At 51.7% G+C, this 27,392-nt stretch overlaps 1 long non-coding RNA gene across 2 annotated transcripts in view; it reads left to right on the forward strand.

Moving 5' to 3' along the window:
• The first annotated feature begins 5,913 nt into the window (after positions 1 to 5,913).
• Positions 5,914 to 27,392, forward strand: part of LOC121035522 (uncharacterized) — a 107,535-nt gene continuing 86,056 nt past the window's right edge. The window contains exon 1 of one of the 2 annotated variants that reach the window (XR_005792927.1): positions 5,914 to 5,974. This is a non-coding gene — a long non-coding RNA (uncharacterized LOC121035522). The remainder of the gene's footprint in view (positions 5,975 to 27,392) is intronic. The other variant, XR_005792928.1, reaches the window with a different exon arrangement.

The following is a 27,392-nucleotide window of genomic DNA, read 5'->3' on the forward strand; positions in this document are numbered from 1 at the left end:
TTCCCTGCTACAGGGCTGGAGTGGGAGGGGAGGAGGGGAGGTGGGGAGGGGCAGGCAGGCCTGAGAGGAGGGAGCTCCAGAGGAAGCAGATATTTGCTTAGAATTGGCAGGAAGAAGGAGGGAGCTAATAAGAGGTGAGGTCCTTTTTAAGAGCTTTACAACTGAGAGGTGAAGGGCAAAAAAAAAAAAAAAAAAAAAAAAAAAGATCTTCCTTTTATCAGAGGAGTGAAGTCTTTGGTACCAGTCCTCTGCCTCCAGCCAAGGACATCACTCAGGTTCGATCTGGGTCAGCTGTCCTGTGTTTACAGCTTCTGCAGACCCAGTCTGGTGTAGGGGCAGAGGGGGCAGAGGGGGAAGGGACAGGCTTTCCTCAGGGATTGGTTAGTTAGGGGTGTTTCCCAAGCACCTGCTATTGGCCAGGATCTGTGCTGAGTGCTGGGGACATGGGGCCAACCAGCCCAGCCCCGCCCTTCAGGACTCTCGAAAAGAAGGCTGTGGAAAGGAGGCTGTGCACATGCAGCCCAGCAGTGGGGGAGAGGACACGATTCGAGGGAGGCGGGTGGGGTGAGGGGCCTGTCCTATTGGAGCACCAGGCTCAGAGGAGGGGCTCTCTGGATGGCTCTGGAAGGATGGGTGGATTCAGGTAGGTGCCTGGGAAGACAGAAGGCCTTGCTGCGAAGGGACCAGTGTGGAGAAAAGGCTCCAAGAGGAGAAAGCTCACAGTTTCGGACTGAGGAGGCTGGAGTAACTTCAGGGGAGGAGAATGAGGAGTCGCCCGAGTCGGCTCAGGAGGCAGCACGCCTGCCTGGGCCTGGTGGTATTACCATGGCGGTTTCCCTCCACGGCACGCTGAGCTTTCGTGGATGGAGCCTGGGCATTGCGATCCCCCCATCACTGACTCTGTTCAGGCCTCTGAGGAAGGGGGGCCCTCCTTTTGCCCAAGCGCCTCTATTTCCCCACCAAGGGCCCAGGGAAGCTGCAGGCTCTTCCCGGTCCCCCTGATGCAGAGGGATCTGATTCCTGGCATTGGCCCATTTGGTCTTCAGGGCCCTGGGGCCCCCTCTGCCTCCAGAATCTCCTGGCAGGTCTCCCTGCTTCCCCACTCTCCGGGGATCACCTCCCAGAGATGCAGCTCTTTCCAGCTTCTCTCCTCTCAATCCAGGTGCCTCTGGCCACAGGGTAGAGCCCCAAATGACTCCATCCTCTCCCCAGCTGAAGACTTGAAAAGGCAGGCGAACCATGTGGAGTAGGGGTAATTGGGCCTGGAGAGGGGACAGCGAAGGATGGCCTTGGAAGGAGGCTGGTGACAAGCTCTTAAATGCTCATGACAACCCGAGGAGGCAGGTGAGATTAGCTCTGCTTAAGAGATGAGGACATAGGGGCTCCAAGCTGGACAAACCAGAATCTGCCCTTTGCTCTGTCTGTCTTGAAGTCCCTGCTGTTGATTGCTCACGAGGATGTTGTGGCTCACAAGGATGCTGACGAGCGGTCGCCGGCCAATAGTGCTGTGCTGCGGGCTGTGGGGGCAGAGGAGCCTAAACCTCTCTGGAAAACTGATGAAAGGGTGGTGGTGTCCCCTCATACGTTAGTGGAATCGTTCCTTTGCCACCTTCGTGGGCCCTTCGTGGACCCTTCGTGGACACATCCAGCAGTGAAAAATGCCTGTGGGTCAAGGCACACCTTCAGAGCTAAGGCCCTTAAAATAAGCCCCTATATTCAAGGAAACAGATGTCTCCCTCCTGTGGCTGCTGGCCTCTCCCCAGCACCTACTGTCCCTGCCGGTCAAGCCAGTGGTTTTGCCCTCTCCTACTGGAACCAGACAGGTGTAGGTTCAGATCCTGACTCTATCATTTGCTAGCTGTGTGACCTTGGGAAAGTCACTTGACCTCTCTGAATCTGAGTCTCTTTAGCATCATAACACTGATGTCAGAAGGTGGTTGTGAGAATTAGATGAGATTGTACAGTGAGCATCAGGGCTTAGAGCTCAGCACACAGAGCAGTTGCTTAATAAGTGTCAGCTTCGGGGCGCCTGGGTGGCGCAGTCGGTTAAGCGTCCGACTTCAGCCAGGTCACGATCTCGCGGTCTGTGAGTTCGAGCCCCGCGTCGGGCTCTGGGCTGATGGCTCAGAGCCTGGAGCCTGTTTCCGATTCTGTGTCTCCCTCTCTCTCTGCCCCTCCCCCGTTCATGCTCTGTCTCTCTCTGTCCCAAAAATAAATAAACGTTGAAAAAAAATTAAAAAAAAAATAAGTGTCAGCTTCTTGGGGCGCCTTAGTGGCTCAGTCAGTTAAGCATCCGAGTTCAGCTCAGGTCATGATCTCGTGGTTGTGAGTTTGAGCCCCTCATCGGGCTGTCTGCTGTCAGCACAGAGCCCGCTTTGGATCCTCTGTCCCCCCTTCTCTCTGCCTCTCCCCGCCTCTCTCAAAAATAAACATTTAAAATAAATAAATGTCAGCCTCTTTTCCAATAGGTCTGCCACCTATTAATGACGTCCTCTCAGCTACCCCTTGCCTTTCTCAAAAAGTCCCAGGGAACCTCTTCTGGGAGACCTTCCACAGTTTGTTCCTTGCAATGACTGTCACAATATGCTCGGGGTCCCCTAGACATTGAGGTGTTCAGTTTGCAGCTCTTGAATTAAAGCCATTTGTGTCTTACTCCACTTGTGTCTCATTCTCCTTTTTCTGTTAAAAGACACAAAATAATACTTACCTTACAAAGGTGCTGTGAAAATTAGGTTGGAAATAACTTGGGTTAAGTGCCCAGTACGGTGTGGGCACACAGCTGTCACTCAGTAACTGCACTGATGTTGGTGGGAGAGGGGAGTAGACTGCCTCCCATCAGGTTGAGTCCTCCCAGGCAGAGACTGCCTGCTCCCTGACTTTCTCAGCGCCAAGCAGAGGAAGTCCCCTCCCTGGAGGATTCAGGCTCTGGTGGGGAGAAGTCCTTCCCCTCTTACTTGATAGTCTCTCAGGACATTCCTCTTACGAACCTGGTAATTGTGCATTAACTATTGGTGAAGTGGTTACAGGTGTGGCTGGGGTAACGGTGGAGCTATTTAGGGATGATTTTCGTCCCTCTGATGAGGTTCCTCATTTGAGGTTAGGGGGTCAGTGGTCTACAAAATGTGGATCTCCTATTTCATCAACAAAGAGCATTTAGGCATCTAAAGGCTGAGCAGAGCAATCCCTAGGTGCATCCTGGGCTAGTACTTGGGCATTAGAGACACCTCAAGACCCCAGCCCAGATGTACCCCCTGATAGCATCTTGCTCATGCCAGCCCAGTCCCAAGGATGGTTACTTAGCCAAGTTGCATGACCCTGGGAAAAGGAGGCCAGCAAGGGCAAAGACTGGTGTCATGGGAAGCAATGTCATGGATGTCCCGGATTATGGCTCAGACACAACTGGCTGTTTGATTTTTTAATGAATTTCTAATTTCTCTGGGCTCCAGTGGGGATTTTATTAGATAAACTCCAAGGTCATCTGCAAATTTTAAAGTTCTGAATTTCTAGGTCTAACCTGAATCCCTCTTGCTGTATTTGGAAGCCAACAGAGACAATATTCTTGGTATATACACTTATACTTGGTAATAAGTGGCCAACATTGGGTGAGTCCTAGAAGGCTGTGGTTTTTAGTCTCTTTTTAAAAATGTTTATTTATTTATTTTGAGAGGGAGAGAGAGACAGACAGACAGAGAGAGACAGAGAGAAGGAAAGAGAGAGAGAGGCAGAGAGTGAGAATCCTAAGCAGGCTCTATACTTTCAGCACAGAGCCCGATGGAGGGCTCGATCTCAAGAACCATGAGATCATGACCTGAGCTGAAATCTAGTCGAACATGTAACCACCTGAGCCCCCCGGGCACCCCTTTAGTCTTTTATCGTAGAAGAGTTTTGATGGGATTGTATTCTAATTAAATATTTAATGCGGTGTATCTGCCTGTTAAAATCATTACCACCACCTTGGGGATGGGCCTCCTTTGTGTTCTTATTTGCAGCTTGTCTGTAAGTGACAGAGCTAAGAGCCGCTGAAAATCTGCTCTGTGAGATCCAGGGATCCAAGCGGGTTGTCCACAGGGCAAAGGAAGGTTTCAGGGCTCTGAACTTGCCTTCCTACTCCACTTCCTAGAGCCTGTTATGGTATCACAAGCAGGACCCAGGGAATGGGATCGACCCCATGTTTGGGGCTGCCCTTTATTCTGCCCAGCCCTCTGAGAGTTGGGGAGAGAATATGTGCTTTTTTTTTTTCCACGTTAATAAAACCCCAAATGAGTCTTCATTAAGGGCTCCATTAAGAAGCCACTGTTATTCTTGGCACTCATTAGCATTGCTGCTTACTGCTAAGTTTCCACACTGGTGCTTTCTCGGGGCTTCACAGGGCCCCCTCTCTATGCTGGAGGGCTGCTCTTGAGAGAGACCTCAACTGGCTGAATCTCAGAGGGAGGAGAATTTGGACTTCCCCAGTCTACCTCACCCATTCCCCTGTCTCTGGACGATGGCCTGTCAGATTTCTAGAGCCTCTCTTAGCAGCCTGTTGAAGGGGTTTGTAGATCTTGGTGGGAGTTTTTCCTCTTGTCTAACTTGCCTCTTTCACTGTAGTGTGAGCCAGTTTCCAACCCTTCCCTAGGATAATGAAGAGTATCTTTCTTTCTAAGAGCACCTTGCCTTCTCTCTCCTTCTGAGTTCAGGTCCTAGATTAATTTTGATACCTGATGAAACCTGCCTCCTTTCTGTATCCCTGGGGTCAAACCCATTCCTAGATAACATATCTCTGTAGGTCAAGTGTCTCTTAGGGTCATGCCCATCTCTCCCCCATTTGTGCTGTTCTTCTGTCTCCTTAGCTCCCATCGTCACCCTTGTTCTCTCAAGGCTTCAGGACGACTCCCGGGCCTTTATCAGGACCTGTGGCTGCCCGACCCCTTCCTCCAAAAGCACCGCCTAACATACATTATTCATACCGTGTGCCAAGCACCGTGCCAGGTCTTCTATCACATTTACCCAGACTTGCAGTCCTACCAACAGATGGGCATGACTGGTACCATTTTGGAAATGAAAACAAACCAAAACAAAAAAATGAGGGGCGCCTGGGTGGCTCAGTCGGTTCAGTGTCCAACTTTGGCTCAGGTCATGATCTTGTGGTTCGTGATCAGGCCCCACATCAGGCCCTGGGCTGTCAGCGTAGCCCGCTTCAGATTCTGTGTCTCCATCTCTCTGCCCCTCTCCTGCTCAACTCTGTCCATCTCTCTCCCAAAAATAAACATTAAAAAACAAAAACAAAAACAAAAACAAAAAACTGAATCTCAAAGCGATTCAGGTCTTTGGCCACACAGGTAATTAAAGGTAGACCCAGAACTGAACCCAGGTGTCCTGACTCCAGGTAGGATTCACCACCTGCTTCATCGAGCCACCCTTGTATTCTTGCCCCTTCTGGTTTCAGTGTAATGACCAGCTAACATGAGAAAGGGCTTGGGGTGGGGATGGGGCACCTGGGTGGCTCAGTTGGCTAAGCCTCCAACTCGATTTTAGTCCAGGTCATGGTCTTGCAGTATGTGAGTTTGAGTTCCACATCAGGCTCTGTGCTGACAGTGCAGATCCTGTTTGAGATTTTCTCTCTCTCCTCTCTCTGCCCCTTCCCTGCTCCTGTGCTCTCTGTCTCTTTCTCAAAATAAAGAAATAAACTTAAAAAAGAAAAGTGTTGGATCCACAGCTAGTGGATAGCTGCTGATGTGACAAGAAAAAATTAGACTAACTTCTTCTCTCACACATCAGAGTTTCCACATCCAAGTGCGTGTGGTTCCTTCAGTGTGGCCCGCTTAGAAAGTTTGATACCTATGCCCATCATGTCACATTGTCGGCACCTTTGGAAACCCCCTGTGGCATTTGGTCTTGACTATTGGTGAATATTTATCTTTTTTTTTTTTTAGGGTGAACTGTATCTTTGGAAATACCCTAAGGTCATTTGGATTCAACCCTGAAATACAAGGTAAGGCAACAAAATAGGTGATTCCACTTTGGCTCACTACCTTTTGAAACATTTCTCAGGGAAGTGTAGTGTAGACATTCACGGTTCCACAGGTCCCAGCTTATGTGCTGTACAAAAGATTTCTTGAATGCCTCAGAATCTTGACATGTGAAATAAAGCTGGAGTGGCTATTTGATGGGGAAGGGATGAGAGAAAGGTGGGCAATGATGCTCACAACCAGATGGCGCATGACCTTTTCTCATGATTTTGAGCTACTTTGTGGGCCTGGGGAGTTGGAGTTCCCCTGGCAGATACATTGACTCTCTGATCTTGGGTCAGCTGGGGCATCAGTGACAATCGATGAATATTTTCCTGCCAAAGGTGTTGCTTAGTCTGACTTTATCTAGAAGACACAATAAATAGAAATGATTTCTCTTCTGTCCATGACAAGAGTGTGGCTCAATCTGTTACGAAACAATATCATGTTTTTTTACAGGAGTCTGTTTCTTTGCCTTAGCTGGACAATTCAGCCATCATTCTCAAGATGGCTTGAAAATGTTCTTCAAAAAGAACTAAATCTTTTACCTTTCTCAGTATTTTCACTGGCTTCAGGGAGGGCAGGAGAGGGGCTGGGCAGTTGCCTTTGGCAATGTCCTGGTTACCTTCCTTTCTTTAAATTTTTTTTAACGTTTATTTATTATTGAGAGATGGAGAGACGCAGAGCATGAGCAGGGGAAGGGTAGCAAGAGGGGGAGACACAGAATCCGAAGCAGGCTCCAGGCTCTGAGCTGTCAGCACAGAGCCCAACGCGAGGCTTGAACCCACGAACCGTGAGATCATGACCTGAGCCGCAGTCGGTCGCTTAACCAACTCAGCCACCCAGGTGCCCCTACCTTCCTTTCTTTAAACCTGGGAAGTCTGTGAGATACCATTGCCTTGGACATCATCTCACTTCTGTACACTTCGTTGAGCCTCTGAAGTGTCCTCTTTGCAAGATTTCCGTGACTTTGGCCCTGACTGGGCTTGATTCTCAGGCTTCAGGAATACCTGCTCACTTTTTTGCTGAACACCAACGCAGCATACACTTCCTGTCTGCATCAAACCAGCTGGGGCTGGCTGTGGTGGAGATGGGAAATACGTGACGGGCTGACATTGAGGGGTTGCTGCTATGGGCTGACACACGTCAATCTCTCCTCTTCTCCTTTTAGGGAAAACCTGTCTGGTGAAGTTACTGTCATATGAAGATTGTGCAGTTTATTTATTTATTTTTAAAAATGTTTATTTTGAGAGAGAGAGAGAGAGAGAGAGAGAGAGAGAGAGAGAGAGAGAGAAAGAGAGTGAGAGAACAAACATGAGTAGGGGAAGGGCAGAGAGAAAGGGAGAGAGAATCCCAACCTCATTCTGTGCTGTTAGCCCAGAGCCCTGAATGGGGCTCCATCTCATGAACAATGAGATCATGACCTGGGCTGAAATCAAGTCGGGTGCTTAAACGACTGAGCCACCCAGGCGTCCTGAGATTGTACAGTTTAACAGGGCCCCCTGAAGTTGTGCCCTTGCCTTTGTTATTTTAGATAAGATCAATGAAAACTGTGGAGAATTACTCCACTTCTGTGAGCTTCAGTTCTGTCATCTGTGCAGTAATAATAACTCCAACCTGGGAAATCGTGAGGACCAAATGAGATGATTCATACAAAGAGTTTGGCTTGTGACTGGTACATAATAGGTGCTCAAAAATGAAAGCCATTATCGTGATTACCAATAGTGACTCCAGTTGGATGTGAGCTGGGGCTGTTTTTGGTCAGGTGAACTAACTGATCCCAGGGCAGGCACATGGAGGGGCTGGGGAACTGTCCATGGTTCTGCCTCCATTCAGCTGAGATGAGTAAACATTAGTAACCACCTATTTTGTGTCATGCTTCTAAGCACCAGATTCTTTAGACAAAGGGAAAGGCTTTTATTGGGACTCACAGAACGTCTCATATGTGCATAGGTGAGAGTGTGTGTGACATGCCCTGTCGGTGAGCATGGGACTATCTCATGTACATGCGTATGTGTAGGCATTTAAAAACCAGTGTGTGTGTGTGTGTGTGTGTGTGTGTGTGTGTGTGTCCATTTGGAGGGAATGAATGGATGGGGGTTGAAGTGAAGGAGGGGTATTGCTATAATGTAGCTCACCTGGGTAGACTAGATGGTGAGAAGGCCCCAGCTTGGCCACGAGGAGAGGCTGACTTCCTAGAACTTCCTGGAGACACTGAAAAGTACACTGGCCCCCACCCCATGCCCCTCCTGGCCCACCAGAACAGAGTAAATCTGAGGCCAGAGTGGAACTGCTCTCCTGCCGGGTACTCCAAACTAATTTTCTGGTACATTATACACTTGGCCTTTTGAACAATCAATAGCCTTAAATGCTGTTTGGTTCCTGCAGCCAAATCCAAAAGAAATAAGACATAATCCATCTGGCTGATATGGCCAGAGCAGGAAGGGAAGGAGAAAGAAAGAGGGGGGGCTAGAGCTGCCCTGGGGAATCTCTGCTTGGCTCAGGGAGGCGGGGGACTGGAGGGACCTGCCAGCTCTTGAGAGAATGGGCCTTTAAGAGATATTGATGGCTAGCTAATCACAGCCCCATTTGTCTCAATGCATCCTACCCATAGAGCTGTCACTACGGCAGTTGTGGAGTTCAAGTGGGGAAGAGCTGGGATGAGACTCAGGATGCAGGGTTCAGAGCGAGGGGTGCTATGGGTGTCTTACAATCCTGGATGGAAGGGTCTGACTTAGTCTGGGGTTAGATTTGAGATATAAACCCCCAGAAGTCCTGAGATGGCACTAGGCAGGGTATCCCTGGGGGGCAGGGATCTAGGGTCCCAGAATAGGCTTGGGGCTGCTTGGAGAAACCCACATCTGGCTTGAGAGAAGACAGCATGGCCCCTGCAGGCCCTGCCCTGCGCTCAGGCTAGCAGAGGGTAGGATGTGAGAAGGTGCATGGAGGGAGAGAGGGGGTTCCACAGAGTAGGAGCAAGTGCAGAATCAGCCTCCTTCAGAGCCTCTGCTCCCATACGGTGGAACTCCTAGAAGGATAAACAGCACCTTAGGTGTCCCTGGTCCTTCTGACAGCCTAGCTGGGAGGGCTGCATCCCAGGGGCCTCCAGATGTCCTCCGGTTCTCTTTCACCCTCAAACCTGTGCCCCACTCAGAGGGATGAATGAAAGGAGTCAAGTGCCCAACTCAGGGCTCAATTTCCCCATCTCTTTAAGACATGGTCACCGTCTAGAGACAGGTAGGTGGAGAACGCAGACCTCTGCTGGACCCAGGGGTTTGGGTCATTTCTCTTGGCGATGGAATGCCCAGACGGTGGGAGAAATGATATTCATGGTGTGAAGTCAGTCACGTAGCAGCCTGGCGGGATGTGGGGGAGGCAGGAATGGCACATCTTTCCAGAGGATTATCTGGGAGTGGTTTCCCTGGGGAAGGCTTGTAGGTGGAGGGGGGAGGAGGAAGGAGGTGGCACCTCTCTTGCCTTACGCCGCACCTGGCTCTAGGGAACGGGACCCACTCTAACTGCCTGTCTGTATCTTCAAGCACTGTAGGTGACCCCTTAGTCTCTGGGAGCAGTGGAGTAGGGGAGGGTGGGAAGTCCAAGGAGGGGGGTCAGGGCCGGGGCAGAGGGGCCACAGGCAGGAAATAGGGGGCCTAGGGTGGACATATCCCCCATCCAGAGGGAGCCTCAAGATGGGCGGGTGGGGACTAACTTGGGGAGTGGTGAAGCCAGGCTCAACATCTGTTTGGGCCACCGGAGGCTTCCCAGCTACTCACAGCCAGGGCCCGGGGAGCCTCCTAGGGCTTGGCTCTACCTGGCCCTGCTTAGCTGGAGAAGTGTTCTGGCTTCGGAGGTCCAGGGCAGCTCAGCCTTCAGCTGCCGCAGCAGCAGGAATCCAGTGGTGGCGGCAGCTCTGTGATAAGGGCGGGGCCTGCGCACTTCTCCGATGGGTAATTATGCTTGGAGCATGTTCTATGGAGATGCAGGGCTTGTCTGACAAGGCACGCTCTTGTTCCTGCTGCTGAGGCAGCTCGGGAGCGGAGCGGAGAGGCCAGGGGCTGAAGGTGACGTTGCCGCTTGGGGAACCTATCGTGGATAATGAGCTGCCGATCCCGACGGGCACTCATCCAGCTGGGCACCCCCGTCCCTCCCCCAGCCAGGGGAAGGCGAGCAAGAGGGGGCTCAGCGAGAGGATCCTTTTGAAGTAGGGGGCGCTGGGGAATGCCATACGTTTATGGTAACGATGATAGCAGTTTATTGTTCACGATTATTATAATAGCAGAGGCGCCAATATTTATATAGTGTTCTGTACTTTTCAAAGCATTTCCACATTTGGTTTTCTCCATCCACCTTTCACGTAGGGACAGATCTTTATCCCTGCTTGAATAAGGAAAACCTGAGTCGCTTGGTTCAGATCACAGGGCAGAGCCCTGTCCACAGCCTGGTTTCATGACTTGGATTTCAGAGCTCCTTCTCTGTCTCCCAAGTGGGGCAGTATTTCTGTTCCGGTCACTCGCCACCCGCTAGCCTGGTGTCACTCCGGATGCTGTGTGTGAGGTCGCAGGGCGGGAGCTGAGGGAGGGGGAGAGGGAGGAGGCCTGGGTCCCCGCGTTGGGAAGCGCCTGCAGCAGGACAGGCCTGGCACAAGACGGGGAGTGAAGCTGATCTGAAGGCATGGGCATGAGCCAGTGAGACGGGCCCGCTGAGTATTTCCACAGACTTGGTGCTGCAGCTGAGCCGCCATTCTGGGAGGAAGCTGTGACGCTGATTGCCATCTGCGTGAGCAGGTCCGTGAGCAGGTCTTCTTTAAAAGACATGGTGTGACAGACTGCCCTTCCCCTGCAGCACGCACGTGAAAATGGTGCCAATGAACACCCTGCAGATTCCACACTGAAAACCCGGGAACTGGAGAAGATGACAGGGTTGTTCCGTAGGGCCGCGTTAAACCAAGGAAGCCTTCCTGTTGGAGGCACTTCTGAGTGGAGTCTGGGAGGAAGGAAATGACAGGCGCAGTAGAGGCAGAACAGAGGGCCAGGGGCAGAAAGTGAAAGGCTTGGGACGGTGAGCATGTTAGCTTGGATGGGCCTAGGGGTGGAGAACTGAGGTGGGTGAGGGGCCAGGATAGCTGGGGATTGAGGTAAAAGGTCGGACGTGACATTGATAAGCCAGAAATCGAGGAGGCTCTGAGGATTGTTAGAAGGGAGGAAATAAGATCAAAACAGGGCGTGGAATGCTTTGCAAAGCTCTGTGTAGGATGAAGGTTGAAAGGAGAGCCCAGACAGGTATGGGCAGGTGAACCCTCCGGGAGATAGCCGTGTTCCATTCTGACTTGGAGTTCCAAGTGCTAATCATGGAACCGGGAATTCTCTGGACGGCCTCAGGACTTTAGGACGCTCTGCACATCCTCACCCAGGTTGGGCTGTGTTCTGGAACTTGGCAGGTTGGGTGGCTCCCCACACCTCATTGCCCCACCCCACGGTGCCTTCCTCCCCCCATCAGGGACCCAGCCTTCCCTCTACAGGATACCGGTTCAGCGCTGGATCCTGCCTCAGGCCCCAGGAGAAATCTTGCTGCTCTGGGAAGATGCCCCGCTGCTCCTTCTGCTCTGCTCTGGGGTGATTGATGGCTGTGGGTAGGTGGGTGAGCAGCCTTCCCTTGCCCCGCCTGGTTCAGATGGTTGGAGTGGGTGGGAGACAGACTCCCAGAGTAGCCAAAGAGGAAGTGGCAGGGAGGATAGGCCAGGGGATGACCCACACGCTCCAAGGGTGGTTCTAGACGAAGGAACTGGGTCCAGGGTCCAGGGTCCAGGAGATGGTTGCAAAGTACCAAACAATTAGCTTAATGCTGGATTCTTCTGAGTAGGCAAAAAGTACCGGTTTGCTGCCTGATTTCTTGGTTTCTCGGGGCCACCCTGCAGTAAGGCCTTGAAAGACCCACGATGTGGAGAGTGAGGGGAAACTGAGGCCCAGGTAGAAGGAGGTGGTTTGCTCTGTGTGCTCTGTGAGTCCCACTGTGAAGTGTCTTCTCTGAAGCATTGTCCTCCCCTCTGGACTTCCATGGTACATGGTTGGGAGGGGGTTCTCTGTGTCTCTCTTTGCCAGGCCTTTCTAAGGAATTTTAAAGGGACAAATGCTCTTCTCCGGATTGGGGATGGGGGGAACCCGAGAGCTATAGGCACCTGTAAAACCAATTTAAAAATCAGTCTAGCCAACCAGCCCCCAAAGGAACCAAAGGGAGCTATAGAGTAACTCAAAAGCAGACACTAATGGAGGAGAAAAGAAATGTAGTTACATATTCATCAGCTTTTAAATATTCATGAGGATTGTAAAGCAGATTAATTTTCATGCCTCATTTCTCCCGCGGTTCTCGCTGTCCATATTTTACCGCAGCAGCAGAAGAAAAAGGAGCTATGGATCACTTGGCCAGTGCCCTCGCTATCACTTAAGGAGCAGTGTGTGTGCTCATGTGTGTATGTGTGTGTGCGTGTGTGCATGTGTGCGTGCATGTGTGTGTGTGTGTGTGCCTGTGTGTGTTTGTGGGGGCGGGGGAACAGGAGGAGCCGTCACTGTGGAGGTGAAGATGTTCATCTCCTGAGGGGTGGGCCTGTCCGGCCAAGCCAGGACGATGCGAGGACGGCGCAGGACAATGCAGGGAGGTCATGGAGGTGTCTGAGGGAGGGGATCCATCTGGAGCAGAGAGGACTCTGGAGGCATCGAGTTGATTCCTGGCCTCCCCAGGGTGAAGAGGGAAAAAGGACGTTCACCAGAGTCAGCAAGGGTTTTCTCTACACTCCCCTAAACTAACTGTCTGAGAAGAACGATCCACTGATGGACTGAGGTGAGAGAGCAGGGGCGGGGGCACCAGTCGGGGTGAGGAAGGTGCGGGAGACACTGAAGAACAGAGGGAGAATGCCCAAGCGGGAGCAGAAACGGAGAAGGAAATGAAGGGGTGGCTGAGGGCCCATCTGTTCCAGGTGGAGAGCATTAGATGAAAGGGCAAAGTTTGAAATGATGAGATTGGAGGCTAGATATCTGGAAGGACTTTCAGATCCCGGGGCTGTTGGACCTTCCCTCTCTGGGGATGGGAGAGGGCTTCCTCTGAGTCATACCCCAGCTGCCGCCACCCCGCAGAGTGGAGGGAGCCCGGAGTAAGAGGTGTAGCAGGGACCGCTTGGGAAGCACAGCCAACAGGTGTCCTGCTCGGAGCGACCGGGCAGAGTTGGGGGGAGCTCAGTGTCAAGAGCAGGGTATCAGGGTGAGCCAGTCTAGGGCCAAGGGCAGCGAGTGTTGTCGTCCAGAGTCACGAATGGGAGCCAGGCAGCCTGTGAAGTAGCAAAGATGGGCCCTGGGGGACAGAGTCGCCGATGCAGCCTCTCCCGGGGGTCCTGGAGTGTGGCCCCTGGGCACTGATGCCACCTGGCAGCCCTTAGTGGTTTGGGCCAACTTTCTTGGAATTAGAGGAGGGATGAGCTGGTCCATCCTGGTCTGCCAGCCCCTGCCCCACTCTGTGGAGGCAGAAGGGTGTTCTGTGGAGCACAGTCCTCGGGGTGCTCTCTGGTGACCTTCAAGTATCACTAGGCCAGACCTCCCGGGTGGGTTCCCTCCCCAGCCTTATTCCCTCCGTACTGCCTTGGACCTGAATTCTCAACCAGAGTCCAGCCGCCCAATGGATACCTGCACATGGCTGTCTAGCACACATCTCAGACCTAACACATCCACACTCAGACTGACTGCCCCCAGCACGCAGACCTGTTAGCCAGCAACCGTCCCTATATCAGCCAATGGCCACTCTACCCGTCCAGCTGATCAGGTCAAAAAACTGAGGAGTCATCCGTGACCTCTTTCTCATCCTGTCCTTCAACGTTAACACCCGGAATCTTCTGAGTTCACTTCCACCAGCTCTGTGGCCACCGTTCAGGCCCGAGCTCCTGCCTTCTCTTATCTGGATAATGACGGTAAGCCGTCTGCTCTCTTTCTGGGGCCTGTGGGAGCTCCTCGTAGTCTGGCCCCTCCCCTTTGTCTCTCTCACCTTGTGTCTTTGTCACTTGAACCCCCAGAGCTACACTGATCTCCCCGCTATTCCTTGAGTGAGCCAGGCCTGAATGTGGGGCTCACGCCTTCCCTTCCTCTAGGACTTTGCTCAGTTTGCCTTCCTAGTGAGGCCTTCCTGAGCACTCTGAAACACCGATCCCTTCCCCAGTTCTCTCTCTCTCCCATAGTGCTCTATTTTTCATAGAACTTTCACCTTCTAACATGATGCATGACTATTATGTTTTTCTGTTGTTTATTGGCTGGGGGGGGGGGCGGGCCCGCCCCGCGGGACTGTTGGCCCCTTGAGGGCAGAGATTCTGTCCATTCAGTTCAATGCTTTATCCTCTGCACCTAGAGCAGGTTCGGGCACACCTGAGCTCTCCTAGGAGATTTCCCCAACGAACAGTTATTGACCAGGAAGCTTCCCCTTCTTCCCGTAGAGGAGTAACTGCTCCAGCAACTGTACATCCGATGAAAACAATGGAAAATTGGGTAAAATACCTAAAACCATTACTTTCAGATAGTAGGCCACAAGTGGCACAAGGTGGTCCCTGGGAGAAGAGAGGCCCTACTTTCACATCAGTTTATCCCCAGGCCAAAGCAAAGGAGCAGGGATCCCAGACAGAGCCCAGGGGCTGAATTGGGAAGACTCAGGTTTGGGGATTGAGACTGGGACTGAGGAGGCTAGAATCCGTAAAGAAGAACACTGGAGCGGGGTGCACCTGTCCACGGAGAGTTCTGAAAATCTGCAGAAGGGTCCGCGAAACTTTAGCTGAGCACTGATCTGGGCATAATTGGGGTGGAGCACCGCGAGGTTCTGGCGGAAAGCAGAAGGCTGAACAATTGCTGAGCTCACACAGGAGCTGGGGATGGTTCTGATCTGTCCCTGTGAGGGTGGAGAGAGCTTGTAGCTCGTGGTGCATTGGATACAGTCCTCAGAAGGATGTGAGCTTAGTCAGAGGCCAGAGGCTGCTCTGGACCCACCCAGTAGAGCTTGAAAGCAAGGTTTCATAGGATCACAGTGATTCCAAATAACTGCGAGCCAGAACGAAATCCAGTTCTCTCTAAAACCATATGACAAAGTCCAGATCCCGAGGTGAAATTCACAATATCCATCACCTAATGATGATAATAATAATAATAATAATAATAATAATAATAATGAGGGGCGCCTGGGTGGCGCAGTCGGTTAAGCGTCCGACTTCAGCCAGGTCACGATCTCGCGGTCCGTGAGTTCGAGCCCCGCGTCGGGCTCTGGGCTGATGGCTCGGAGCCTGGAGCCTGTTTCTGGTTCTGTGTCTCCCTCTCTGCCTTCCCCTGTTCATGCTCTGTCTCTTTCTGTCCCAAAAATAAATAAACGTTGAAAAAAAAAATTAAAAAAAAAAGTTTAAAAAAAAATAATAATAATGATAAATCATGCAGAGAAAAAGGAAAACATGAACTGTAACCAGAAAACAGACCAAGCAACAGACACAGGACCCCCCCCCCCCAGTCCCCACCAAATAAGAAAGATGGTGGAACTAGCAGACAAGAATGGTAAAGCAGGGATTACAAATATGCTCCATAGGCTCAGAACTGAAGAGGAAAACATGAACACAATAACGAGAAAAATGGAAGGTTTCAAAAAGCACACGGAACTTCTAAAGATGCAAGCAGAACTGAAGTGAAACCCAATTGTTAAACACACAAGTGATTTTATTTCTGCCACAGCCACTACCAGGACCACATGGGGGGTGGGGGCACTTTTCCCCTCCAGCTTATTCTCCCAGCAGTCCGTGCTTGCCCCTCCTGTGAGGGCGCTACATTTGGTTTCTCGGTTCCCCAGGACTCTGGAAAAGCAGGCTTCTTTTCTGTTCGACCCCCAAATGCAGTCTGGATTTCAGGGAGCAAGCAGTGGCCCTCTTGAGTCTCATTTCAGCTGCTGTTTCGTGAATCCCTCCTGTGTCTTCTGATCGGAGCACTCTGCCACCTGTCCAGCTCAGTATTGAACCCCTCCTCTCCATCAACAACTTACCCGAGTTGTTCCAGAGCTCTTATAATGGTGTGATAAGCCAGAGCTGGCCTGCCCCGTAGAGTTGCACATTGAGTCCGGTTGGCACAAGGCAAGGAAGAAAGGGACGAGGTTCAGGAGATCGGTGGGGATAAAGAGGGAGAGGGCAGACTTCATTAGGAGGTCAGGGAAGGCTTCATGGAAGATGTGGCATTTCTGTGGGGTTTTGAAGGATAAAGTTTGGGCCGGTGGGAATCAAGGGGCAGGCGCTGTAGGTGAAGTAGGGTATTGTCTTGAGTTGTCCTCCCTTCCTGAACCCCCAGGCTCCCCCCTTCTCTTGGGGTTCCAGTCCACTCTCTTCCTGTCAGGAGTGAGTTCTGCAGGCTCCAGGCACCCAGGTTTTCCCAGCAAACTAGTGACACCAAGTGCGGGCAGCTTCGGAGCCCAGCTATTCCTCACCTCCTTGGGCTCTGACCAGATGGAACGAGGCCCCAGATGGGCGGCGTGTGTTTCCAGGACAGGCTCAAAGACCAGCCCGAGGGGACAGGTCTGAGCCAAGACTAGATGACTCTGTCTCTCTGGCCCTAAGCCCCCGTTCAGCTGCTCCTTGATCCCCAGGTCAGCGTTGCTGCCATGAGGCACCCCTGCCTGGTTTGGGGGCATTGGAGCATCTCATTTGTCATCTTTCTCTCATTTCGTTTTCCCCGTCTCGCCCCACCCACCTGCTCCCTCCCATCCTCCATCTTGAGTGTGTGTGGTATGATCAGCTCCCAAAAGGGGCTCAGTTTTTCCCAGGCTGCTTCCCACATATCACCTGACCTTCAGAGTCCCTCTTGGGCGGGGGGGGGGGGGGGGGGGGGGCGGGTGGGTGCAAATAAGCAGGGCTGGGGGAGCGGCGCAGGTGCCCCTCCTTCAGGCGTGTTTGGTATAGATAAGGAAGAGCTTGTCAGCCATGGTGATGTCACCACAGAGAGCCCAAGGTGGGAGGACCAGAAGCAGGGTTCCCCAAAGTGGGAGGTCTGAGCGAGGTAGGTGGGGAGCTCAGACACGGGCTTCGAGGTGACGTGTGCACCCCTCCTCACCTCCCACCTCCCCGGGTCTGCCACGTCATGGCCTCCGCGTGTCACCCAAGCCAGATGTTCCTCCCCTTCCTCCCCCCACAAAAAGGTGGAGAGATGGTGTCCACCGTGCGGCTGCCAGGGCGTCTCGATCCCCTTAGGGCTTCACCCACCTGAAACCTCAAGCCCTGAGCTGGGGCAGTGCTGTCGTGGCCCCGGGCACCAAGTGGGCCCGGTCGGGGGAGGTTGGGGTGGTTGTGAGCCCTGACTTTGGCGCCCAGGGGAGCTGGGCCTGAGTTTCATCTCCGCTCTCTGTATGCTCCAGACAAGTGACCTAACCTCCAATCCTCCATTTCCTTACCTCATCTGGAAAAGTGGGATAACGGCACTCCCCCACCGGCTAGCGGGGGCATGTTGGGCCCCGAGTAAATGGCAGGTGGTGGTGTTTTGTTGTTGTCGATGGACTTGCTGAGACGGTGGAGGCAGGACCTCCACAGGCCTGTCCTGGCTCCCCTCTGCCTGACTCCCCACCCCAGCTGCTTTGCTAAGCCCCCAGCTTCCAGACCCTTGTTCTGGATCCTTGTCTGACAGCCCCCCAGAGGGACACATTGCATCCTTAATTGCAATTCTCTTGCTCGGCAGAGCCATCAGCACCTAATGTCCCATGTCGTTGCTGCTTCTCTGCCTGCGGACACCTCGCTTGTGGGGGCTGCTCAGCCACCCAGGGCAGCTCCATCTGGCCAGGACCGGCCATGGTGGGGAGAGGGATGGGCAGGCCAGGATGTTCCACGGATGCTTTGGTGATAATTTGCTTACAAGTAACTTAATATCAGAGGGCAAAGTTCTCCGTGACTCTATCACTGGTCCTTTCTACCACTTTAGACCTTTATTTATGGCCCCCTAGAAACCACAGGGGTACCTCTGGTCTCTTAACACCAGAGCTTTGTCCATCTCTCCAGTGCAGGGAAGAATCCTGAACCCAGGGATAAACTGAGCCCCCCCCCCCGCCTCCCTGCCCCTGCCGATGCCCATGCAGAGTTTTAAGGTAGCACCCAGCAAAATGTCAGGGCTGGGGAAGTTGAACCTGGAGGAAGACCTGGATGCTGCTGGAGACCAGGATCAAGGGAGAGCTTGTCCTGGGTGCTCGGATTCCCATTCCCTGGGTCCCGGGGCAGGCCCCCTCCTCTGCGCTGGCACCTGTGTGATCCCCGTCCCTGCTCCCGCACCTGAGGAGCATCCAGGGGCATAGCTCCTCAGGAGTTCATGTTCAAGACTGGCCCGAGGGTGGCCTTGGCTGGCCCCCAGATGGGGCAGACAGGAAGTGGGCAGCACTGACACTTTCTGTCAGTTCAGGACAACAGACTGTTCAGAGGAAGTCCAGGGGTTCCCCATTTTTGAGAAAGAGCTGGGCCAGGGGAAGAGGGAAGAGGAGCCTCTCAGCTGCAGCTCTTGTCCCCCCTCCCTGCCCCTCCCTTGTCCTCCTGGCCAGGTTCCTGCCACCTCCACTCCCAGGCTCCAGGATGTGTCTCTTTTACCTTGAGCCCAGGAAGAGACACAAACCCCTTTGCTGGTTCGTCTTAGCATTGCTGGGATCTGCTGGCATTTTCACAAAGGACTTCCATAAATACTAAGGGAGAACAAAAGGGAAGTAATTACAGAAAATACAAACAGCATGAAAATAGTCAAGTTTCTAAAGTACAGGTTTCCCAGCCTTGGATAACCACCCTGGAGCCCAAGAGGCTGGCCCGCCTTCCTGGCAGGCCCCGTGCCAGGACTCCAGCCTTCATACACTGGCCTATCACTGAGGGCCAGGGGCCAGGCCGAATCCCCTTGCTCTTAACTTTCCCACCTGAGGATTTGCCTCGGCCGCAGCTGGCCTCCCAAGCTGTGGTGTCTGAAACACTGAATGTGTGTTACTCACCACTGGGCTTCAGGTGGAGGCCTTGACTGCCTTGAGAGCACCTGCTGAGACAGGTAAGCCCGAGTCTCCGCCCCCAGGCCTGTCCACCGCACACCCACTACCCAAGCATATTTCCACTGCCTTGACCGTTGTGGCATTACTGTCTGACTCACTGTGGCTCCTGAATCGTCCTGCTCACACGCAGTGGTGAGCACACGGCAGCCATTTGTTCAGCGTGACCCAACCCCCTGGACCGAGGTCAACTGGATTAGAACAGGCACCCGAGCAGAGCTGGGCCAATCAGAATTTATCTTTGGGGTATTATAGGGCCTAGAAACTGTCTCGTGACACCGTTGTTTATTACACGTGGGCTTGGGAGCCATGATGACCATTGTGAGTTTTGACGTCGGCCCAGATGCACAAGGAGAAGCAGAAGGGTGTGATGGGCAGCAGGAACTCCTGGTTCCTTGATATTAGTCCTGACTCACGCTTGGCCACGTTCCCGCCTACCAGACACTCCTGTGTCCTTTTAGCAAACTTTTCCTTTTATCTAAATGCCAGTTTGAGTAGATTTCCGTAGCTTGCAACCCCCCAAGTCTCAGCCCATCCCACCACCCCGGAAATTGGGACAGATACAGTAGGGCAGCCAGGCTGTCAGACAACCAAAGCTGCGGCCCCCGCAGGGACTTGAGTGAGGCGCTGAGAAGTCCCTTGGGAAAGCGTGAGGGCAGCCAGGAGCATCAGCCTGTTCCACGCTGTTGTGGGTGGGGAGCCCGGGGAGCTCACTGATGGGGCAGCGCAGTGCTAGCAAAGGGGGACCTTGAGAATATTGCTCGTCCCTTGTGGTCAACATGGAGTAGTCCGTGAAAGGGCCTTGGCTTTCCTTCCAGCATTCCACCTTCTGACCACTCCTCCCCACCCTGTTGCTCCTGTCCATGGGGGTGTAATGCACAGACTAGGAGTCTGAAGTCTGAGCTTGAGCCCCATCTCAGCCACTGATGAGCTGTGTGACTTAGATATGTGACTTCCCCTCCCTAGGCCTTCCTCCCCCCCCCCCCCCCCAACTAAAAAGTGGTAATGTACTCTGCAGGGCTCCATCAAACTCTTCCCTCCCTTGTCCCATCCTTGCTTCTCCACCTCTCTTCTCCTGCCCAGCATGTGCCTCCCCAGCAAACCTTCCCCTCTGACTCCAGCCCCTTCAGGACCTTGTGATCCCCTTCCTGTAGTTCAGGGCCATCATGTGTTGGGCATGAGTGTGTAGGGTTTCTTTGAGCCTTACTTTTGGGTGGGGTGCTGACTCAGTCTCCCCCATCAGAGTGAGACTCCCCAAGGGCAGGGTTCCTGTGCTTCCTCCTCCCTCTAGACCCCTCAATGTGCCTGGAGCAATACAGGGACCAGAGAGGGTGCCTGGAGGCAGGCCGCCTTCCCTGACCTGTCCATCTCCTCTTTCCTTTCCCTCTCCCGACAGGGAAGACATTCCAGAATCTACTTTCTAAACTAAGCAAGAGTTATGGGCTCCCCAGGCCTCTTTCGAAAACTAGCTCATGCCATGGGAGGGGGCATTCTGGCTAAGTCTTCCTTACATGGCTGCCCCCCAACCCCCATCCTGGCTTCGTTCTCTCTGCGGGGGCCGCGGCGCGCCCCGCCTGAGCCAGCCACCACGCGCCCACCCCCCTTGCGGCAGGCTCCTTCCCTTCCTCTCCCCCTTCCTGGCTCTCCCTCCTGTCGCTGCCACCCATCGTCGCCCCCCTGCCTCTCCCAGCCTTTCTATTCCCATCCTGGCTTGTCTCCCCAGGCAGCTGGGAGCAGGGCGCCTTCGATTTCTCTATTCAGTCTGAGGCGTAGCAATTTTCTGCTCTCCCGTAATTAGGGGAATTTTAAGCAAACTCCCCGACGGATGATTACAGCAGGTTCAATCCAAGCTCCTTTGATCAGGGAAGAATGAGGACGTTGTTGGAATATTCCTCGACCTGCTGGCCAGACAGGCTCTGAAGCGGAAGTCTGGCTCTTGGGCTCCCCCTGGAGGGCTCTGGACTTTCATCCTGGTGCCTGAGTGACCCTGGGCGCCGGGGTCTTTCCTGGGGAGGACTGGGTTCAAATCTTGCTTTGTTAAGGATTATCCCAGAGGTGGCTTCTCTGGCTTTGGGCCCATATCTGGACTCAAAGCCAGGGTCGGTGACTTGGGCGGGGAGGGAACTTAAAGAGGCACATCGGGCGGTCTCCCAGGTCATACAGGCGCTCTACAGTGGGACATCATTCCCACTGCAGCCTATGTGAATGGGGATTCCTAGGGTTTTGCAGTGTCCAACCTGCACCGCACACTTGTAACCTTGAACCTGCCTCCAGGAAGCTTGAATGGCTCCATTTTTCTAAAACGTTGGAGGGATGTCAACTCCTTCGTGTTGAAAGAGCCTCTTTTCTTTATTTTGTCCGTTTCCCTGAGTCTTTTGTGTCTGCCAAAGGCAGTGACGAATAACAGGAAGAGCATGGCCTTTGGAGCAGCCTAGGGAATGGATTCCATTACAGCTACTTCCTGGCTGTGTGACCTCGGTTAGTTAAGGAACTTCTCTGAACTTGAATATCTATCCCAAAGGGTTGTTTTGAGGATTAACTAAGGAACAGATTAAAAACACTGCTTGGCTCATAATAGGTGCTCTCAGTAAATATCATTCCCTTCTCCTTTCCCTGCCCACTTCACACAGTTTAAAAACATCACCACCCTTCAGGGCAAACCCTACTCTCCTCTGTGTCCCCCCCCCCAGCCCTGTGTCCCCCCCAAAGCTGTGCTAGAAAGCAGACTGAGTGTATTAATAGGCTATTAATGTCTCCGGCATTCCCAAGCAGTGGGCCTGGCTTTTCCATAGGTTAATTAGGTCATATTTCAGGATAATTATGGCGGTATATTCCTACACTAATTAAGTGGCTTTAAACCATCTTCACAACGCAGCTCCATGAATCATAATTAAGCCTTACCACCGAGTGCCTCTGCCAGCCACGGAGCCCCGCACACGGCCCGCTCCGCCTGCGCTCAGTCGAGGGAGTGGGTACACTGGGACCGCGGGTTTGAAAAGGACTCATGTTCTTGGGATCATGTCAGGATGATTCCTAGTGAATATCGGATGAGGCTTTGCATGGTTTCTCTTTTGTTTCCACAAGGAGGGAGACGAAGAGAAATACAGTGTTCATATAGGTTTTCTCTCCTCCTTGCTGCTCTGTTGACTAGATTTGAATAGATTCCCAGGGGATGCGGGCGGGGGTGAGAGAGGGAATGCTGGAACACAAAGTTGCAGGTGTCGGTCGGCGGTGAGTGTGCGTAAGAATTTGCATTGTACCTGTCGTTCGCTAGGGACCGTGTCTACCACGAGCCGGCTTAGTTCATGACTACCTGGGAAGGAAAACAAAAGCGTCAAAACACACGTGTCTGGGAGGGCTGGATGTACCTCCTCCTTCCTGATTGTTTTGCTCTTGACATGCCTTGCAAGTTGAGCGGCTCACACCTCAAGAATGGCCACCATTTTGGCTACTGTCCGTTCTAGCTGAGTCATGGCGGGATTATTGGCACCAGCGTCAGGAGATCCAGTTTTGAGTCTGGGCTCTACAGCTTGCTGGATGTTGCCCTGAGAAAGCCCTCTGGCCTCCTGAGCCTCAGCTTCCTTGTCTGGAGAATGAAAACAACACTAACTGTCACGTGGGACTGCCGGACAAGTTGAATAAGACAACTGGAGGGTGCCAATGACTTCAAGGAGGAGTCAGCAAATTCTGAGCTGTTCTTCCAACCATGGAGAAGGGCTCACGTGGACAGGGCCACACTCCCTTCCAGGACTCCTTGGCACTCATCTGTCTGATGGCTCTCGGGTCTGGTGTGTTTCGCTTGTGTTCGTGGAAGCCACAGAGGGTCCCTGTGGGACCAGGATCTAGGACCTCGGGTGCCGTAGCACCGAACATTCACCAACTGGGGCCACCGGGACACACGTTTTCTCCTGCCTGAGAGAATATACAAAGCCTGTCTTACCAACTCCTACTACCGGAGCTTGGAGAGGCCACCATGGTGGCACGAAGAGGATAATCATGGGATGTCTGGGAAAGGTTTATGAATCAACGTCTGGGAACCTCGATCCTAAGCTCACAGTCCTCAAAACTCCTGGCCTCTGTGGTTCTCCTTTTCCTGTCTCCCTGACTTCACACTACACCATCTCCCCACCCTGCTCCCTGCAGTCCTGCCTCCCCCAGGCAGCACCTTTCCAGAGCCAGAGGCTCAGGCAACAAAGGGGAAAGGGGGAGACTTGTTTCTGCTCTCTCTCTCTCTCTCTCCATCTCCCCTTCTCTCTGTGGAGAAATAGCCCCAGGCATTTTGAGTAAGACACTAATCAAAGAAGGACAGGTCACAATACACCAGCATCTTCTGCGGAAGCCAGGGAGCCGCTCCGGTGTCCTCAGCAAAAGGACAGGGAATTGGGGGGCAGGGGGATGGGGAGGAGGCAGCATTGATTTAACCTGGTTGTCACATATAGCCCCCGGCCCCTCTGACAAGAGAACACCATGTGAAGGCGCAGATAAGCCCAGCTGGAAAATTGACAGCAATGAAGGTAGCCCTGGTTCCCCCCTCGCTGCTGTGGCCTGTGGATTACGGCTCTGTTAGAGTAGAGAGAGGTGAGAGGCGAGCGAGGCTTCCCCCCGGATACCACCTGTAGATAGAGGGAATGAGCCTTGTTCTCCCTGATGAGCAAATGGCCATCAGGAGATGAGAGCTCTGGGGAGGGGGTGGGGGGTGGCATCCTGTTGAATTCAGATGGAGAAGAGGGGCTGTTTCTTTAGTGGAGACGCAGGTTGGACCCAAGGTGAGCTGCCTGCTGTCTGCACTGAGGAAGGGAAGAGAGGGCCGAGCAGCGCGCAGCCCAGCACGCAGCAGTGGGAGTGGGCCGGCTTCTGTGGGATTGGACCGCTGCCCCGTGCCCACGGAGCTCTTCTGGAAGCAAGAACAGCCTGTTGGAGATCTCAGCCCGGGAGGAGCAGCTCTTCTGGAGGGGGAGGCTGGGCGAGGGTGGAGAGAGTACAAGGATCGGACAGCCGATAATGGGGGTGGATGGTTCTTCCAGGCAACAGTATGGAGCCGCGGGGGCCCAGCTTAGGGAGACAGCTCCCCCTGCATATGGCATTCACACTGACTTCTTGTGCCCAGGAAGCCTCCACCATGACATTTAAACATGCGTGTTCACATGTGAACGCACATCTGTGCGTGTGTGTACACCCACGTAACCACGATACGTTGGCATGCGGTGGTAGAGGACGGTCCTCCTGAGACCACCAATTCAAGGTCACAGTGCAGCCTTTGGTATATGACTCCACCTTGCTGGGCCTCAGTGTCTTTGACTATATAACAGGAATGAGCAATCCCTTGCTTGCTCACTTCAAAGAGCTGTCATATGGGGCGCCGGGGTGGCTCAGTAGGTTAAGCATCTGACTCTTGGTTTCAGCTCAGGTCATGATCTTGCGGTTTCGTGAGTTCGAGCCCCGTGTCAGGCTCTGCCCCGGCAGCACGGAACCTGCTTGGGATTCTGTCTCTCCCTCTCTCTCTGCCCCTCCCCTATTGGCACTGCCCCTGTGTCGCTCAAAATAGATAAACTAAAAAAAGAAAAAGAAAAAGAAGAGCTGTCAAGGTAAGATACAGAGGGTGGGCAAACCCTCTGTAGACTATAAAATCCGCTCCAGCCGTGAGACCTAGTGAGGGTCATGTTGTTGTCCTACCTGAGCCTCTCTGGACAAGGAGGAGGGGGTGGGGATGGGCACAGTGTCAGCTCCTCACGCCTCCTCCACCAGCACCCAGCCCGTGGGGAGGAGGATGAGTGGGAATCACTCCTTCATGACTCTTGTCAGAGCCAAAGGGGTGGAGGGAGACGCTCTGGGGCTGAAGCCCAGTTACATAATCCGTTCGACCAAACCCAACTCTGTGGAGCATACAAGGATCAGTAACTCTCAAGGATCTCTCCCAGGGATTGAGACGCGGAAGACAGGAATACAGCCACTAATAGGTGTCTATCACGGAGAAGAGAAAAGATACAAAGAGTACACAGGAGAAACTACTAGGAGAAACAGTGACTTAACTTTTCCCAGAATGAAAGGGACATATACGCGTTCGGAGAGAAAGGGATAAGAGAGTGCTGAACAAGATAAAGAAGAAAAAAACCTCATTCACAGATACATGATGGAGACATTTAAGTGCATCTCAGAGAGAAAACCTCCACGTAGATCACCTGCCGATAAGGAGAGCCAGAGTGTCGTGATAGGACAACCGAGTGATATCCAGAAACTACTGAAGTTTGTATATAGCGAAATATTTATTTACCTATAAATAGGGGCGAAGTAACGATGAACAGGGGCATAAAGATGTATGCAGAATGTATTCTAGTGATTAAAAAAAAAGGGAGCACATACAAGATACCAAAAATAAGACTGAGAATGTATTATTCTTCTTATTTGACTATTGCTTGAATAGATGATGAATACATGTCACAGTCTGGAACTATATTCCAGATAATGTCAACATGATAGCAGTCAGGAGAGACAAGAGGTGGGAAGAGACCAAAACCAAAGCAAACCAAAATCACCAAAACGTCTTGCACGTGAGAAAAATAAAAACATACTACCAAATAGCCCTTGGACTAAAGAGAAAATCTTAAGGGAAATTATAAATTACTTAGAATTAAAGGTCAAAAAACAGCTCTGCATGACCGAATGTATGTCCTACAGCTAAAGTAGTCCCACAAGGAAAACTTATAGCTTTAAATACATCTATCAGAAAACAAGAAGGGCTGGGGCGCATGGGTGGCTTGGTTGGTTAAGTGGCCGACTTCGGCTCCGGTCATGATCTTGCAGTTCAGGAGTTCAAGCCCCGCGTTGGGCTCTGTGCTGACAGCTGAGGGTCTGGAGCCTGCTTCGGATTCTGTGTCTCCCTCTTTCTCTCTCTGCCCCGCCCTTGTTCACATTCTGTCTCTCTCTCTCAAAAATAAACCTTAAAAACAAATTTAGAAAACAAGAAGGGCTGGAAACAAATATAGTAAGTAAATGTAGTAAAATAAAAAGGAAAGTAAAGTAAATAAAGTAAAATAAAAAAAAACAACAACAGTAGAGAAAACCCAAATAAGCAAAAAGAGAATAATAACGATTAGAATAGAAATAAAGAAGAATGCCAAGAACAGCAAAAACAGCATAAATGAGTACTAAAAACAAAAATTTCCCTGAAAAGACAAAATAAACAACTTTGAAAAGACCCATAAAATAAACATCAAGAAAACAAGAGAGCAGATTTTAAAATAAACTACAGAATTAACCCAACTCTGTGGAGCATCAAAGGGTCTCTCCCAGGGGCAGGGAGAAAGACTATGGGGTAGAACTAAAATTTTTAAATATAAAAATAATGTTAGAACAATAAACAGGTATATGCAAGTATATACATTTGAACCGGGATGAAATGTACAGATTTCTGGAAAATATGCTGAAACAGAGACAAGGTAAATAGAAGGCCTGAACAGACTAATAGGATTTGGAGGGAAAGGACTCCTCTTACACTGCTGGTGGGAATGCAAACTGGTGCAGCCACCATGGAAAACACTATGGAGTTTGCTCAAAAAGTTAAAAATAAAACCACCCTATCATCCAGTAATTCCATTACGGGGTATATATCTGAAGAAAATGAAAACACTGACTCGAAAAGATATCTGCACCCCCGTGTTGCCGTGGAGGGAAGCTGGGGTGGAGGAGAATGCAGTCTGGACCAGTTGTGGTTAAAATCTTGTGGTTAAAATATTCTACTTTTGCAATTTTGCAATGCACAGACACATGTCTAGGACCCTCCCAGGATCCCGGAGAGGACAGTAGACCTGTATCTGACAATAGCAGTGAAAAAATCACAAGGGCTTCAGGCACTAACAACAAAGGCCCAGGATCACAAAGTGGAAAAAAAAAAAAAAAAAAAAAGCATTAAACTTTAGGAAAGCCATTAAATGAAAGACCTAAATAAAAAGAAATACTATATCCACATTTGGGATGACTTAATTTTGGAAGGATGTCTATTAGCCTCCAAATTAATTTCTACATTCAATTAAATTCAAAGTGAGCAAGAATTTTGGGGGGAATTTAACAAAGTGAGTATAAAATTTCTACTGAAGAATTGAGGTCCACAAATAGCTAATCCAATTAAAAAAGAGGCAACAAAGAAGCAACATTTGTTCTGCTGATAATCAAACTGATTACAATAAAAGCGTAATAATAAAAAGCAGTGTGTTCTTGGCATAGGAACAGACAAATAAGGCAGAGGAACAGAATAAGAGACCAGAAACAGACGTAGACACAGAAATAAACTGAATAAAAACAAGTCTAAATGAAAATAAACAAACAAACAAAAAACCACAAAATACAAGGGAACACCTT

This window comes from Herpailurus yagouaroundi, unplaced genomic scaffold, assembly GCF_014898765.1.
Source record: "Herpailurus yagouaroundi ecotype Mexico unplaced genomic scaffold, PumYag 161, whole genome shotgun sequence".
Classification (NCBI taxonomy): domain Eukaryota; kingdom Metazoa; phylum Chordata; class Mammalia; order Carnivora; family Felidae; genus Herpailurus; species Herpailurus yagouaroundi.